Below are 16,791 nucleotides of genomic sequence, written 5' to 3' on the forward strand. Positions count from 1 at the left end.
GGTCCTTTAATGCACTGCCAGGTATGGCTGAGATACATTTAAATAAGGTATTTTACTCCTGAATAGTATCATATAGTTTACATCTCCCTTTTTAAGTTCTACTTTCCTACCATTTACAATATTTACACTATCATGTGGTCTTCCAAGTTCAGTACAGATCAGTCTGTTAAGTGTCTCTAAATCGTACTGGTTTTCAAATTACATGATCCGAACATGTAACAACTTGGTCATCTGGCTGTCCATTAGTTTCAACAACTGGCTGTGGTTTGGAATCTCTGAGTCTTCTTTGTGTTCTGCACTGGCCATCTGTAGAGTTTGCTTTGTTGATTGTTCTTTCTGAGGAACACATAGTAGACATAGACAGTTTCTGTTGAACTGTCCACTGCTGGTCTTGATCATGTACGATCTGGGCACTGAATTCTTTTTCTTTATGACAGTTGGAGTTGTCCATCCTTTTTCTCCATCCAATTTGACATAAACATGGTCACCAGGTTCTAGAACCGACAGTTCCCCGAGTGATGTCTGTTTTAAAAATGTTCATAAGTTCTTTTAGTCTTTTTATCTGATTTGGCTACTCTCTTCATGTTTGGCTACTCTGGAGACAGGTTCTTTTCCAAAGCTGGAACAGTAGTTCTGAGTTGTCTTCCCATCAGGAGTTGTGCTGGACTATATCCAGTAGCTGGTATTGGTGTTTATCTGTATCTCAGTTGAGCAAGGAATGGCTCTTCCTGCTGTAGGATTGTCTTGGCTGTCTTACAGCCTCTATTCTCTTGTGGGTAGTGTGGGCTACTAATAATATGATCAAAAATATATTTCATTTGAAATTACTTAAATTCTGCTGCAGTGAATTGTGGTCTGTTGTCTATCACTAGTTGTTCTGGAATACCAAAGTGAGCAAAAGTGCACTTCGGTTTCTCGATAACACTGAAAATGTTATGTCTTTCAAGTACATTATTTCTATATACCTGGGAAAATTGTCCACGACAACCAAATAATGATGTCCTCTGAATTCGCATAAATCTGCAACTTGGCTCTTCCAAGGTCTGTCTGGTAGAGGTGTTGTTATTAAAAGTCCTTTGAGTTGTCTTGGTCTGTTAGTTCTGCAGTGTTCACATGCAGAGACTTTATTCTTTATGTCCTTGCTGCTGCACAGCCACCACACTGACCGGTTAACCCATTCACAACATTTAGTTAATCCTTGATGTCCTTCATGGATGAGGTTTAGGTTTTCTCCTCTCATTTCATTTGGAATTATGATGCAATTGCCTTTCATCCTAAATCCATTTGATTCACTTAATTGTCCATGCACTGCAAAGCAGTATCTTGTCACTTCCTCAGTGTCCTTTAGATACTGGGGCCAGCATCCCTTAATGTAACTTAGAGCTTCCTGAAGTTGCGTGTTTGTCAAGGTTGCTTTTTGTAGCTGGAATAGTCTCTTTTCTGACACTGGTTGTATGTGTCCACAGCATGCACATACGCCTTTATGTCATCTTCGAGCTTACAAGTAGTTGAGTGTGATGCTGGACTCCATAACACCATGTCTGCTACTACCAGATTTTTCCCAGGAATATATCTAGCAATGTGTTTAAATTGCATTAACTTTAGCAACAGACACTGGCATCTCAGTGGCTCTTGATTGTCTGTAATAGGAGTCAATTTCCTGAGTGCTTTGGTGTCACAAATAGCTGCAAAATGTCCATATTTCTTGCATTTATTACACAGCATGCCTCTGGACATGCATCAGCTCTTGGAATATGACTTTTTCCACACCTTGTGCACATAAGCTGGAATTTGTCCCTCTTAGCCTGGAAGTTCTTTCTCCTTGCCACAGGGGTTTTATGTCTGTTTACAGTTTCTAAGCTTGTTTCAGGGTTTTCAAGTTTGTCAAATTGCTCTAGATTTTGCTGTTTCACTAGCTCAGACCGCTTTGCTTTCTGTGTAGCTGTGGCTAGGGTTAAATCTCTCTTCAATTGTAGATGCTGTGAAAGGCTGTTATCTATTCACCCAACAGCCAGCCTATCTATGATATCTTCATGTTTTACATTCCCAACATTGCAGTTTTCAGCCAATGTACGCAGAGCTCTTATAAAACATTCAACATTCTCCCCTGGTTCTTGTATTCTCTGATGAAAACATCTTCTTTCATAAACCACATTTGTTTCCCTGAGGTATGAAGTATGCATCAAACATAGCCAGAATCCTTTCATAGTCATCTTTGTGACTGTTACCAGTAAAGTCAATAGATTTAAATATATGATCTGCTTGCTTCCCCATAGCATAAACTAAAGAAAATACCTGTATATCTCCAGTTTCTTTGTGGAGTTTGTTTGTAGTTCAAAATCTTACAAAATACTGCTTCTAGTCTGTCCGTTGTGAAGATTTGCAAAAGTTTAAGTTCTCTGGGGCATTGAAAAGTGGCATGTGGATGAGATCCTGCAATTTTTGTTGCTGTTTTCTTTCAGTTTCTGTACCATATATGAGCTGGTCACAGAGCTTGCTTATACGCACCAGATGTGCTTAGTATAAGATCCTTTAATGCACTGTCATGTATTGGTGAGGTTTATTTAAATAAAGTATTTTACACACAGTGCCACTAGTGGCTGAACAGTATAATACAGTTTAGCATTCCATTACTGCCCTCTTCGCTGCAGGGAGCTTGGATCTTCTTTTAGGCAAGGGCATAAGCTTTGCTCTGCCAGGCCTTTCCCTGGGAGCTCGGAAGCTCCCCTCCCAGAGCTGCCCACTGCTGAGCTGAGCTTCCCCCCAGCCCTTGACCTCCTTCTCCTTTCTTGACATGACTTGCAAATGCAGTAGTATGGAGCCACTCCATCCCAGAGCAATTCCTTAACACCTTCCTACCTGGTGCAGGGTTTATACCACGTCACAGGTGATTACTGTAGATAGGGTAAGGTTGCTACCTCTGAGGTAGCAAAGTCCAGGACATTGAGGATGATCCTGAGTCCAGAAAACTGGACAGCTGGAAGTGTGTACTGAGCACCCTTACAGATTTCCCTGGAAAGATCCCACAAAAGATGGATGATCCTGGGAAAATCTGGATAGGTGGCAACCCTAGGCAGGGCTGAAATTTCATTTGGGCTGAAATTTTACATGGTGGAGGTTTGCCTCAAGCTGAATATTTCTGAAAAATTCCAGCTAAAATGGATCAGCCATTTCCAAGAACAAGACTAGGGAAAATATGTTGTGTTGCCTGAATTAAAAAAATCTGGCTACCTCTTCTTAGAGAAACCTTAGTATCCCAGGCTTTGGAGCAGGTACTTGTAATTGGGCCAGGGAGTGCCCTTTGTGTCAAGGATGTACCTTTTGCTAACCCTGTGACAATCCACCCACATTTGGCCAAGCTACAAGACTTTGAAAAATCACAAGTCACACAAGCTCAGTAGAGACTTGTTAAAGCTTTGAAGTTTAATTCCCCAGAGATTCCATCTGCACTGAGCATGCTCCAGCTTGGAACTGAGCAGGACTTTCCATGCAATTGCAGTCATGGCTGCTGCAGGTTGGGACTGAGTCCTGGTCTTGGTCTGGGTGCAGGTAGCCTGTTTCCTGTGCTCCCAATGCCCCCCTGCTGGGCGCAGGCAGAGTGGAGGAGGAAACTGCTTGATCTGAATGCAGAAGGGACAAGAACCTAGGAGATGTGGGGGGAAAGACTGGAATGAGGAACCTGGCCGGGGGAGAGGGAAACCTGCCTCACCTCCCATGGTTGCTGTGAAAATAAATTCATTCATGTTTGTGAAGCACTCATGCTGTAGTGATGACTGCCACAGAAAAGCCCATAAAGAAATTAATAATGTGTGTTCAGAGCAGGGTTGAATAGTGTGCAGTAAATAGGGCCTGGGGTCACCCACTGAACAGCAAGGAAAGAACAAAATATAGAATAGATGCTGAAAGTGAGCACTGTCCATCCTGTACACTAAATGAGGCAAGGACCTGTGGAAAAATAGTATGGGATCATGTAATTAAAGACTGTATCATAATGCATACACACAAAGGGACAAATTAATGATGGGTGGACAACGTTAAATCAGGCATTTCCTAGCTTTTGAGTTCTTGACTTTGCAACCTTAATGTTCTCTTAATGTAGCATTTTTGTATATAATATGACTGCTGTAGGCATGGCCATCCCATAGCACCCTCTTCTGCTCAAGCATGGTACTGTCAGCACCCCTGCCTCAGTTTCCTTCTCCAAGATGGGTCTCCTCAGTTTTGCACACACAGATCAGTTCTGGAAATGTGGCTTGGCCCTCCTGCCAAGTCCTAACAAACACAAAGGCCCTTCCACTCTTCATGGGCTTCTCTTCAGCCTACCCTCTGGACCCTATTCTCACACCCTTTCTGGGCTAACTTTGAGCCTTTCCTCTGTTCTAGAATTGAGGATGAACTAGCCTAGTCAAACATTTCATACACCAGAGTGATCTTTCTTATTCCTTTTATGAGGCTCAGGTGTCCATTAAGACCCCCTTAGTCCTGCCCCCTCAGGCTGGAAAGCAGCTAATTAATTAATGTTGGTGAAGCTGGCCCCATCTCCCTTACAGACTGGAGTGAGGAACCTGGCAAGGGGGAAAACAGTAACATAGAAGGTGAATCATTTGGGCTTTCTGATCCTCTACCCCAGTGTTTTTCAAACAGGGGTCGCCGCTTGTGTAGGGAAAAGCCCCTGGCGGGCCGGGCCGGTTTGTTTACCTGCCGTGTCTGCAGGTCCGGCCGATCGCGGCTCCCACTGGCTGTGGTTCAGTGCTCCAGGCCAATGGGAGCTGTTGGAAGCAGCGCAGGCTGAGGGACGTACTGGCCACCGCTTCATTTCTTTCTATTTCTGCTGAAAGTCAGCACTGAGCTCCAGTGTATATCCAAAAAGCTAAGACTACAGTTTGAGAGAGTGCTGAAGTTAGGGCTAGTCTACACTTACCAGCCGGGTCGACGCGGTGAGTTCGACTCCTCGGAGTTCGAACTATCGCGTCTAATGTGGACGCGATAGTTCGAACTCCGGAAGCGCCGCGGTCGACTCCGGTACTCCACCACTGCAAACGGCAGTGGCGGAGTCGACCTTGGAGCCCCGGACTTCGATTCCGCGGCATCTGGACGGGTGAGTAGTTCGAACTAGGGTACTTCGAATTCAGCTACGCTATTCACGTAGCTGAATTTGCGTACCCTAGTTCGACCCCGCTTCTTAGTGTGGACCAGCCCTTAAAGTGACTTTTTCTCTTTGATTAATTGTTTTGAGTATATTCAGGTAGGGGCATGCAAGAGGAAGGATTTTCACAATTACAATGGAATAAGAAATAAATATGAAACAAAAGATTAGTGCCCAGCTGTTCTACTAGGAGTCAGGGGAGAATGTAGGGGAACAGTGGTGGTAGGCAGGCCTAATAATAGCAATAAGAGTCTCCAGGGACTTAAAAGTGTCCAATTTGAAAACAGTTACAGGGAGCTAGACTCAACCAATCCACCCCCACCCCAGTATCTGACTTGGATGAATTTTAGATCCATTGCCTCTTTCCACATAACTGAACGAGGAGCAGGACCTCAATAAAGCACCTATTACCTTAACTGAAATTAACAAATTGTTTATACCAAATCACCAACTCATTGCCCTTAGCAACATATTTGGCTCAGCTGTTGGAGCCAAAGTTCTATATATTATTCACTCAAATACCTAATACCCACCCTTACTTTAACTACAACTAAAACATAAAAAATAAAATAAAAAAGTTTATACTGCATATATAGAAAGCTCAGAGGTTTTATTCAGTATATGGTATGCAATAGTCTGCTTTAGCGTCAAAGATCCTCTGGACCAGATTTCAAAACAGGCCTCTGATTTTACATATAAAAAATTGTACACCCATCATTTGAATGCACAATTATCACACTTGCCTGTACAAATCAAGTAGCTGGGCCTGTAATTAACTGATTTTTAAATAAAACAACAAGGAGTCCATGTGGCACCTTATAGACTAACAAATTTATTTGGGCATAAGCTTTTGTGGGCTATAACCCACTTCATCAGATGCATGGAGTGAAAAATACGGTAGGCAGGTATAAATACACAGCACATGAAAAGGTGGGAGTTGCCTTACTAAGTGGGGGGTCAGTGCTAACAAGGCCAATTCAATCAGGGTGGATATAGCCCATTACCAACAGTTGACCCGAACGGGGGTGAGTATCAACAAAGGGGAAATTACTTTTTGTAGTGACCCAGCCACTCCCCGTCTTTATACTCCCCTGGGGAAGTGAAGATACAGACTGACAGAGTCAGAAGGGTACCGAGAAGTCACCTACTACAGGACAGGCCCAACAAAGAAAGTAACAGAATGCCACTAGCCATCACCTAGAGCCCCCAACTAAAACCTCTCCAGTGCATCATCAAGGATCTACAACTACAATCAATCCTGAAGGATGATCCCTCACTCTCACAGACATTGGGAGACAGGCCAGTCCTCGCTTACAGACAGGCCCCCCAACCTGAAGCAAATACTCACCAGCAACTACACACCACACAACAGAAACACTAACCCAGGAACCAATCCCTGCAACAAACCCCATTGCCAACTCTGTCTGCATATATATTCAAGGGACACCACAGGACTTAACCACAACAACAAAAAAACTTTCAAAAACAGACTTCAACGAGAAACTGCAGAACTGGAATTTGCAAATTTGACACCATCAAATTAGGCCTGAATAAAGACTGGGAGTGGCTGGGTCACTACAAAAAATAATTTTCCCTTTGTTGATACTCACCCCTGTTGGGTCAACTGTTGGGAATGGGCTACATCCACCCTAATTGAACTAGTCTCATTAGCACTGACCCCCGCTTGGTAAGGCACCTGCAACTTTTCATGTGATGTATATTTATACCTGCTTACTGTATTTTTCACTCTATGCATCTGATGAAGTGGGTTATAGCCCACGAAAACTTATGTCCAAATAAATGTGTTCGTTTCTAAGGTGCCACAAGGACTCCTCTTTGCTTTTGCTGATACAGACTAACACGGCTACCACTCTGAAACCTGATTTTTAAATGTAAATCCTCTATTGCACTTGCAGATACAGGGCAAGATTGTAAGAAACTTGACCGTTTGCCACACAATGGAATAAAGGAACATGAATGTAATAAAGGGACATAAACTAGCTACCCAGATCGCTTTCTGTGCACGGGGATAGCTGTCCATGCGGCACTACCTACCCCCATTTTGATGGGAGAAAGACGTGTGAGTGGGCAGAGGTTGGGAGCCACCCTCCCATAATACAGCAACCAATAGATCTGAGCTGGGATGGGGTGAAGAAGTTAACTATGCTTGGTAAAGGAGAAACAGAACGTGCTTTCCTTCCTCACCCCCGAAGCTATAGGAAAACCAGGGAAAGAATAGTGCCTGTCTGAGAGATGTAGCTACATGCCACTCCCTACTGAAGGTGAGCTATAAAGTCTCATGCTTACCCACAGTAATTGTGCACACAGAATTAGAGGCTAGGTTGAGGCTGGGTGAAAACTAGGCTGTCGACCCACCATGCGACATTCTTTATCCGTGATTTAATATGCCTTTTGCTAATCTTAATTTCTATGATCCTATGCAGGGAAAATGTGATGTTTTTGCATGAGTCATTGTTACTTTGCAATACTGTATCTATAAAATGGCTTATTTTTTGGACTTCATGACTGGATTGAAGAGAGGGGCTTATCTGGATACTAAATAGTGGACCAGATCCTGGGCTTCATTAAGGAAACTTTTGTGCTTGTTAAACATGGTTTTGCTCCTGGAAACTGGGCAGACATCTAACTGGTTTGGACCCACAAAAGTTTCCACATGGAAGTTTGGTTTCTTGTGTGCACACATAAATACATGCACAACATGCAGGCAACTTTAACTGTAGGGCCAGGTTTTTCAATGCACAATAAATATCTGCATTTACTCAGCCCACAAGAAATACTATCTGACACTTGTGTGTATGGTTACTCTGCTTTCAGCTGTAGTGTCCCACTTAGATTCTGTTAGATTCTGTTCTCAGCTGGCATAAATCAGTATAGTTCCATTATGAGTTTGCTATCCAGAGATCTACCACTATATAACCTTTTAGCAGCTGACTACCTTACGGCATCTTTGCACATATGTGTTTGAGGATGGTGGTGTTGGTGCTTTTTCTCACTTCCTTGCATCAAAATGATATGTAATTTGCGGTGATTTCCACAGGGAGGGGCAGGCTAAGCATAATTGCAAGCTTCTAAGTAATTTGTGCCTTTAAAGCTAGTTTTTGTAATACAGATGCTTCATCTAACTGTCACTGAATGCTTGTAGGTTCCTAAGCACTCTGGTTTCTTTTCATGTCATATAACAATATAGCCCTGCCTTTGAAGCACTGTATCTGCAACCCACCCCCACTCCCTTTACTTCTTTCCATCCATCTCTGCTTGGTCACAAGGATGTCTAGTTAGCTCTTAGTAGCTTTCAGATGACTGTGTTGTTTACTGCACAGCCAGCTCCATACAGGGATTCAACAGGGATTCATACAGGGATTTCTCTCTTCTTATGATCTTCCCATCTTCCACCCAAAGGATGCCCACTGGAAAATGTTCTTAAGCCTAGCTAAAAACGATACCCGACAATGCCACCTCTCCAAAGCAGCAGATGGAATACTGAAGGTGACAGAGCATAATAGGAAAAAAACTGCTAGTGAAACTCAAACTAATGTATTATATTTGACAGTTTGGGATACCCAAAAATCCTGACCTTTACCATTTGGGAGTAGATGTATAGCTAGATAGATATTACTCAGAACAAAAATATAAAGGGTTTCAAAACACTTTTTGTTTCTGAATCTCGTTCAACCGGATAGAATATCATGACTCAGTTTTGTTTTAGAAGGGCTGGGAAAGCTTGTCACAGTTAAGAACGAAAGAATTAGGCTGACATGGCATTTAATATCTGAACTCACATCAAACAGAAAACTCCACTGTCACTTTAAAAAAAAAGGGATATATTATGGGCCAACTTCATTTCCAGTGCAATCCAGTGATACAATGGATGAATCTGCCCCTATATTCCTCTGATATTAAAGTGTGGTTCTCCTCTGAAAAAAGGCTGTAAAAATGGCACCTTCCGATTCAACTTGAACAGTTCCTTGTGTGTATTCAGTGACGTAACTGCTTCCCTCATACCTAATGCAACTTTTTAATATATTTACTCCTGTCAGCAGTGCAGGCCCCATACAGCTCCAGGAGAATAAGTAGGATTCAGTTCTGGCTCATCAAGAGGGTTGTTAATTAAGTTTGATTGTGGAAACTTTATTGATGGGGATGTGTCAGTCAGAAAGAACTCAGCTTGGCTATTGGAGCGTCGATTGAGTTTGCAGGGCTGGCAGATAGAATAACAATCATTTAATGTGTAAATGGAACAGAGTTGACCTGGAAATTGTTGAGAAACAATAAACATGGAACCCCCCCCCCCCACTTTTTTTTTTCTCTGAAGCTACTGATACATATCTTTAACCATAAGTCTAGCATAATGAGTTTTTTTTGCTTTGGAATTTAATTCAACATTTGTACATATTTTTTTTAAATAATTGCTCTGTGGCAGGACTCCATAAAGCGTTAATAAGGCCTACACTAGGTTACGCAGGGCTAAGTATGTTAAGGAAAACTCCATGTAATAACTAAAGGCAACACTGAGATTTTAGGCTCAGTCCTGAGTTCCAAGTTTGCACACAGCTGCGGGGGAAGCACCAGGAAGAAACTATGCCTCAGAGGCACCCCTGTGAGTTTCTGTTCCTTCACAGTCCTGGTGTGTGTGTGGGGAATATGCTCTATCAACCATTACACAATGTAGCATACTCCTTGCTTTGCCTCCAGCTAGCTCCACTGGCCTGCAGGCAGGGACAGAACTAGTGCCAGATTAAACAATTTTGAGGCTCTGTGCACTAGGCAATTGGGGGCCCCCCATCTCCCTGCCCTCTCCCCAAGGAGGAGGAGACCCGGGGGGAGGGGCTATGTTCTGTTCCTGGATGGCAGGAGGCGGGGCGAGGGGGGAGTGTTGGAGCTGTAAATTATTGACCCAATGGTGAGCCAAAATTTGTGTTCTTGTGAATTGTTTCAGTTACAGTGAAAAAACTGATATTGAAGTCACATATTTCTTTGATGCAATCCTATTTATTTACAAAGAATGTACAAAATCTGGTATCCATCAACACACTAAGAACTAACCAGCAGGAGATAATTTCTTTGCTTACAGTTCCAATCGCCAGCACTTTACCCAAAAGCAGTTTTTTTCCAGGGTCACATCGCAAGTTCTTCTCTGGCTATCCTTGGCTTTCTGTTGCCCTTTGTATGTATTTCAGTCATGTCTGTCTCTCACACACACACATACACACACATAGAGCAATCCTACTCCAGCCTTGCATGTGGCTTGTATATTGGGTAGTAGCTCCTACTGTTTCAGCTTGATTGGTTTTTTTTACATATATTCTGAAGGAAGGGCTGCTGTTACACCCACCAGCTTCAAGGAAGATTCAACAATCCCCAGCATAACATTATTAACCTACAAGACTCTCCTAATCAAATATGTCCTCATCAAAAACAGCAGGAAAAATAAAATAAAACAGTGACCCCAATTCTAATTCTAGCCCAAATTATGTGAGAAACAAACCAAATAAAAACTAAGAAACTTTCAAAGAGAAAATCACCTCATTTTTAAAACTCACTTATCTACGAAATGCTTCCTCCAGTTTGCCTCAAACTTTCAGCAACAACAACAACAAAAAAGAACTCTGGCTTCAAATCAAACCTAGAAAACTGTAGATGGACTGATTTACTTTTGGCAAAGTTAGATATGGTGGGTAGGGTCAAAATTGGATTTATAATGAAAAAATAGCTCCACATTTCTCTAGAGAAAGGCGATTATCTCTCCATAGTAATATGACAGGCTTTTGAAAGAATTTCTGTTATGTTAAGCAGAAAAGCTTTCCTCAGTAAAAACCAAGATCTCCTCTTCCTTCAAACACTGAGAACCATGCATTGTATAAAATGTCTTTGAAAAGCAAACGTGCGCATACAATACAGTCTGACATTATCCCAGTGGCACCAGGAACTTGTTGAACACAATCACCCCTCATGGAAGCTGTCTTACAATAGCAAACACACACACAAAAAAGCTTTCACTACAAAACTGTAAAAACATTTATGTGCTCAACACAAATCCAATTTAACAGCCAGGATTTGAGTTACAAACTGAAACTACAGTAGTTGTTATTGTCTCTATTGCATGAATTGTATCAGCATTAAGGCAGAGATCATGAAGGGGTACACTTGCTATAAACAATCATCCTCTGGACACTCAAAGTATGGCAGCAGCAGAAAATGAAATTCAATGTTTCCCCCACTTTGGACTAGAAGATAGCAGAATAAACTATGCCAGAATGCTTATTGATGCCAGCACTACTCCTACTTGTACAAAGAAATCCAAATCCAGGCTTGCTTTTCTTTGTTATAAGCCTCATCTTATTCAGTTTATGAAAGCTGATGCTCCTATAATTATGGACAGAACCAGGCAACAGCAAAGATCAAACAACATCATTCCTGTGGGGGTGTACATGATAACTGTCGCAATACCAAGAGGTTCATGTTCAGAGTATGACTACCGCAGAGCAAAAGGTTGCAACTGAATAATTCTTAAATATGAAATGACGGGGTACTGCATCAATTCAAACTCATTCACAGTGTATTTAGCTTCCCTACAATTCACAAGGAGGTGTTAGAAACTTGTGATTAGTATTAATGACTACACATGGTCTTTTCACATACATAAGTGAAGCCAATATGAACATAGGGCCTGATTCTGATCTGACTGTACACTGGTGCGCATCAGGAGTAAGTCCACTGAAGTCACTGGATTTACCTTAGTGCAAGTGAAAGGACGATCAGGATTCTCTGGGGCACAGGTTGAAAACACTGAGATCCTAATGTAACTTATTCAGCCTAGAGCTGAAAATATACACGTCAACCCTGTGAAAGACTGTTATAAAACAAACAGGTAACAAGGCTCATGCTGTGTTTGCACTGAAGAGAACACAATGTGTTGGAAAAAGAGGGGGGAGCATGATGCTCCCTGCACGAACACGCCTCATGTGCACCATTAAACATTGCATTGCAAGGCTTGCACCCACCTAGCTGTAGGTGATCCTGAAAATGAACACTACTACTATGAACAACAAAAGCCTGTTATTCATAATGCCACCACTCTGCTTCTTGACAAGCCTCTGCATGAACAATTAAAATAAAATCACAATAAGTAAGTAAATAAAATTGAAGCATTGCAAAACCAGTCAAATATTTCACATAAGAGATAGAAGATTCTATTTAGAATACTTACAACACTCAATATACACTCAGAGAGGAGTGATGGTCTGGGGTGGATTCCCATTGGGAGCATGTTCCAACCCATCTTGGGTTAGGTAGTAATCAAAGGTGCAGGGGTGGGCACCCTAAAAGGTAGGTGGTGTCAGAGTGCAAATACTTGTCACTTTATCTGTTCTTATTCCTTTTCTGAGCATCTTCGTTGCAAGTTGGCCATTTGCCCAGGAAATTGAGGCTGTGAAAGCTTTGTTGCCTCATAAATACTCATGATATGCAACTCATCTCCAGGCTATTCTAATTGTTTTTGACAGATCCAGTCTGTGGGTCTGATCTGTGACTCTGCTGAGGCAGGTACAGGAGCAACCTCCACAACAACCGCATTTCAACCCCCCGGCTACCCTTCTCCTCAGAAGTTCATACTGCTTTTTGTGGATTCATGCATCTTATCTTAAACAGGCATAACAGTTGGTTTCATTTGCCCAAGGAGAGTGGGTATCAGGGTGACAGACATTTCAGTAAGGAAGACGCTGGAAAGCTATGAACACCATAGCGCTGGCACTCCTCATCTTACTTTCCCACAGCAAGGGGAAGCTCGGCACTTTCTATCCCACTGGATATGAGTTTCGGTTTTCAGACGCATCCCTCCTTCCTGATCCAATTCTGCCTCTTCCTTTTCTCCCTAACTGAAGAACCAGAGGCATGCAGATTCTCAAAGATTGTCCCTCCCAGGTTCTCTGGGCTGTGTTGTGTCTGCAGTTGTAAAAACCAAATAATTCTGTAAGTTGAAAGGTTTGTTTATCCCTTTATAGCTTTTCTCCATGCATATGACTGAAATCCCTCATGCTACTCTCATTTTCTTTCAGATGCTTCTATCCTCCATTTTCTGTAGACCTGACAATGGTCCCTCTTCAGGGTTGTGGTTCTATGACTCATGGTGGAAGGAACTAATGTAACTCCATGTTGAAGTCAAATAGTAAGTTGGTAGCCAAAATAACACCAACAAAGAACGGGAGAAGAATAAAGGAAAATGTATGTCTGTATGAGAGTGACTAGTAATCCTGAGTTTGGGTTTAAATGTGATACTTTAAAGGTGCCTGATTTTCAGAGAGAGCCGAGAACACACCTCTGAAGCTCAGGTTCCTTTAAGATATCTCACAATGGACACCCAGAATCACTAATTCTTTTGGAAAATGTAGGCCATTGAGACTGGAAGTTATCACTGACTGGGGAGCAAGGTGGGTGGGAAAGTAAAAGCAGGGATCAGTGCTGCAGGGACTTGGGCACCTGTTTAGAAGAGCTGCACTGGTCAGCAAGGGAAGTACCTGCTCCTGGGCAGATCTTGGCCTGATGCCGGAAGTCATCTCCTTCATCAACCAGCATGGCCACGAGATGCTCTTCTTCCTGTTCTTTCTACAGCCAGAAGACTGGCACTCCTGCTTGGTTCTCCTCACACAAGGGGCACAAAGACACATGTAGGAGAAAACATAGAAATTGAAATTCTACTATCTTCACAGAATAAACAGCTATTCCACCAAGGAATTTAGAAGATTACTGAATTTCTTTCAACATCTAAGCTGCCTGAGCCACATCTGTCTGGCTTAAACATTTTACAAACACTACTAGAGCGTTTGCAGAGCTTCTGAACACTTGAAGCAACAACTATTAGGGTCGTAGTTTCCAGGTATTGCCAGGTGTATGTATGGAGCTGTTTGGCTTATGGAGCTGGCAAGATCCTCCACTTCCAAGATCTCTGAAGCAGAGAATTTCCTTTGGAAGCTTAAAAGCTCTGTAGGCTGTCTGCCCAGTTTGTAAGCTCCCTCAGAGGAATCACGAACTATGGAAAGTGCAGATCACTTGGCTTATCACTCCTGAAATTGGCACCCTACTTTTGGAAAAATTGTCCTATGCACTAGAAATTGGGGCATAATAAAATACCGTAATTAAAATGTGAAATTTTTACGCCATGTCACTTTTAAGATTTCACTTAACAAACATTAAGAAACTCTTCCAAAAGTGAAAAGGCATCATGTTCAAAGTCCCATATGTCAGAAACCCATCATCTGGTTAACATGAAACTTTTGACAACAAAACAAAAAAACCCAATACATACACAGATAAAATCTGCCTTAGTACTAAGATCAACACAAGCCAAAATACATGAAGAGAGGAGTTGAGTAGAAAATTTAGATGGAGTTTAAAAATCAGGTTTATAATGCAAAGGATGGTACAGCCTTAATTATGGAGTCATTACTGTTGTCTGCCATCTAACTATACCTTATGCATTTTATATGCAATAAGTGTATACATGATCCAGCAAGCCAGACTCCTAAGGCCAAAATGTCCAATAATTGCGCCTTTAAAGAACGGTGGAGCCTAGCTGCTTGTGATGCTGACTTCAGTAGGTCACCCATCAGAGATTTAGCCCATCGTCAGGAAGGGTGAGATTTTCAAAAGTGCTCAGCATAGGCCTAACTCTGCTCTCATTTCAGCAACAGTAAAAACACTGACCTCAACAGAAGCAGAGTTAGGTAGGTGCTGAGCACTTTTGAAAATCCCACCCCATATCTGTGTAATATGCTCAAGACAAAGGGCAAGTTGTGTGGTTGGGGATGTGGCTGCCCACTCTTTGTTTGTTGCACGTGGGGACGTCTTAAAAACTGAACGTTTTAGAAAATTTTAGTTTATAGAAAGTACCCCACCCCTGGCCACTGTGCTTTTACTTATTCTTTCTTGTCTCCATGGGATACATGCCAGAATTGAAAAGACCCTCTTTTGCCTGGTATGAAAGAAATGCAGGAACATCAGCAATTGTGCACTGCTACACTCAGGCTCCTGAAAATCCTCAGTTGTGATTACGTTATCTTATTAAGCCAATTAAAGCTAATGTTGATAATATAAGAGGCTTGAATAACTGCAAACGGTTGTAAAAGCCTATGTGAGGCATGTCCTGTGTACCCCAAGCGACTGCAAGAACTGCAATTATCAATGGACAAAATGACTGTACATCCTGGCTCTCCGTAACTCTATACTTTATGCATGTACAAATACTCATATTTTATTTATCTGTGTTTTACAGGTGGTCCCTTTAAGCAAATTACCTAATTTTAGGGACAGGCACTGGAAAGATTCCAACATAATGTGTGGCTGATTAAACCCATCAATTTCTTTATAGGTTCCAACAGCCGTTCACACATCTATACCACCACTACAAGTCATTCATAGTATTAGTTTCTCAGAGTCTCATCCATGTGTACATTTAGTTACAGAAAAATGCAGCAGCGAAAACATTCATAATAAGCTAGGAAAGAAATATTTGAATATAGCTACAACCTTTAGAAATAATCTGCTTGATAGCATGGAAGACAATAAGCCCATTATTTTAAAGCACTTGAAGAAAACGAACAGTACCTTTCACAGATACTTATGCACTAATTGTTAAGGGATATATGATGGCTATAAACTTGCTAATTAAGCATGAGTGTCTGTCACAACAAGAAAGGCAGAAATTCTATCATCTCAAAACATCCATGACTTTTGAGTGCCACACTGGCATGCTGCACTAGTATGAATGGGAAAGGAGTGAGTGAAGATCGGTACAAACTTTTAAAAAGTCTTAAGAGAACAGCCAAGGGCAAGGAATAGGCAGCAACACTAAACAGACTGCGGATAGATTATTGGTGGATTAGTAACGTGAAGTCACAAGTACCTGCAGGTTTAAAAAAAAAAAACTTTCAGAAAAGCCTCCACAAACTTTAAGGGCCAGAATGTAGCAGAAAGTCACAAGTCTCCTGTGGGCTGAGGCACAGCTGTACTGCTCCAGGAGTTGTTGTAGTATGCACAACTCCTACTAGTTCTCCTCAGTGCAAGAACCATCCCTTCCAGTGGTATAATTTTCTCCCTCTGCATCTCTCCCACCATCTGCTTGGCTAAATCCAATAGCTGCTTTCTTGGGCAGAGAGTTCGTGTCCATGAAATTCCTCCCAGCACTCCCTTGAGTGCAGGGCCTGTGATTATACCTAATGCTTGACTAGGATGTGCTGGGGGTGCATGATAGCTTCTTGTTTCTCTTCTCCTCCTGAATATCTATGCAAGCACAGGGTACAATCCAGACCTAAGACTTCTATCAGAATATTTAAAAAAACCTTAGACCCTCAAGCAGGACTGAATAAAACAGGAAAGATCAGTAAATAAGTACCCAGGAGAGAATAAGATGTCCCTATAACCTTTAACATACAGGCCAAATCTTCAGGTGGTAGAAATTGTTGTAATCCTCGGGGAGAGGAGGAGGGTTCACAGAGTCTCGGTTGGATAAAAAGTGCTTTAGTGTCTGCCAAACACATTCATGGCTTTTCAGAACTTCTGCTGTAATTTCCATGATTTATGACATGGTTACCATTACTCCTTCATGACTTTTCCAGAAATGTATCTTAATA

General features: G+C 42.0%; 1 protein-coding gene across 1 annotated transcript in view; it reads right to left on the minus strand.

Moving 5' to 3' along the window:
• NAB1 (NGFI-A binding protein 1) overlaps positions 1 to 13,878 on the minus strand; it is a 62,136-nt gene extending 48,258 nt beyond the window's left edge. The window contains exons 1-2 of the mRNA XM_039495615.1: positions 13,681 to 13,878; positions 12,375 to 13,108 (exon numbers count right to left, since the gene is read on the minus strand). The gene's annotated coding sequence lies outside the window, so the exon portion shown is untranslated. The remainder of the gene's footprint in view (positions 1 to 12,374; positions 13,109 to 13,680) is intronic.
• Between the last annotated feature and the right edge of the window lie 2,913 nt (positions 13,879 to 16,791).

The sequence above is a fragment of the Mauremys reevesii genome, linkage group 11 (genome assembly GCF_016161935.1).
Source record: "Mauremys reevesii isolate NIE-2019 linkage group 11, ASM1616193v1, whole genome shotgun sequence".
Lineage (NCBI taxonomy): Eukaryota > Metazoa > Chordata > Testudines > Geoemydidae > Mauremys > Mauremys reevesii.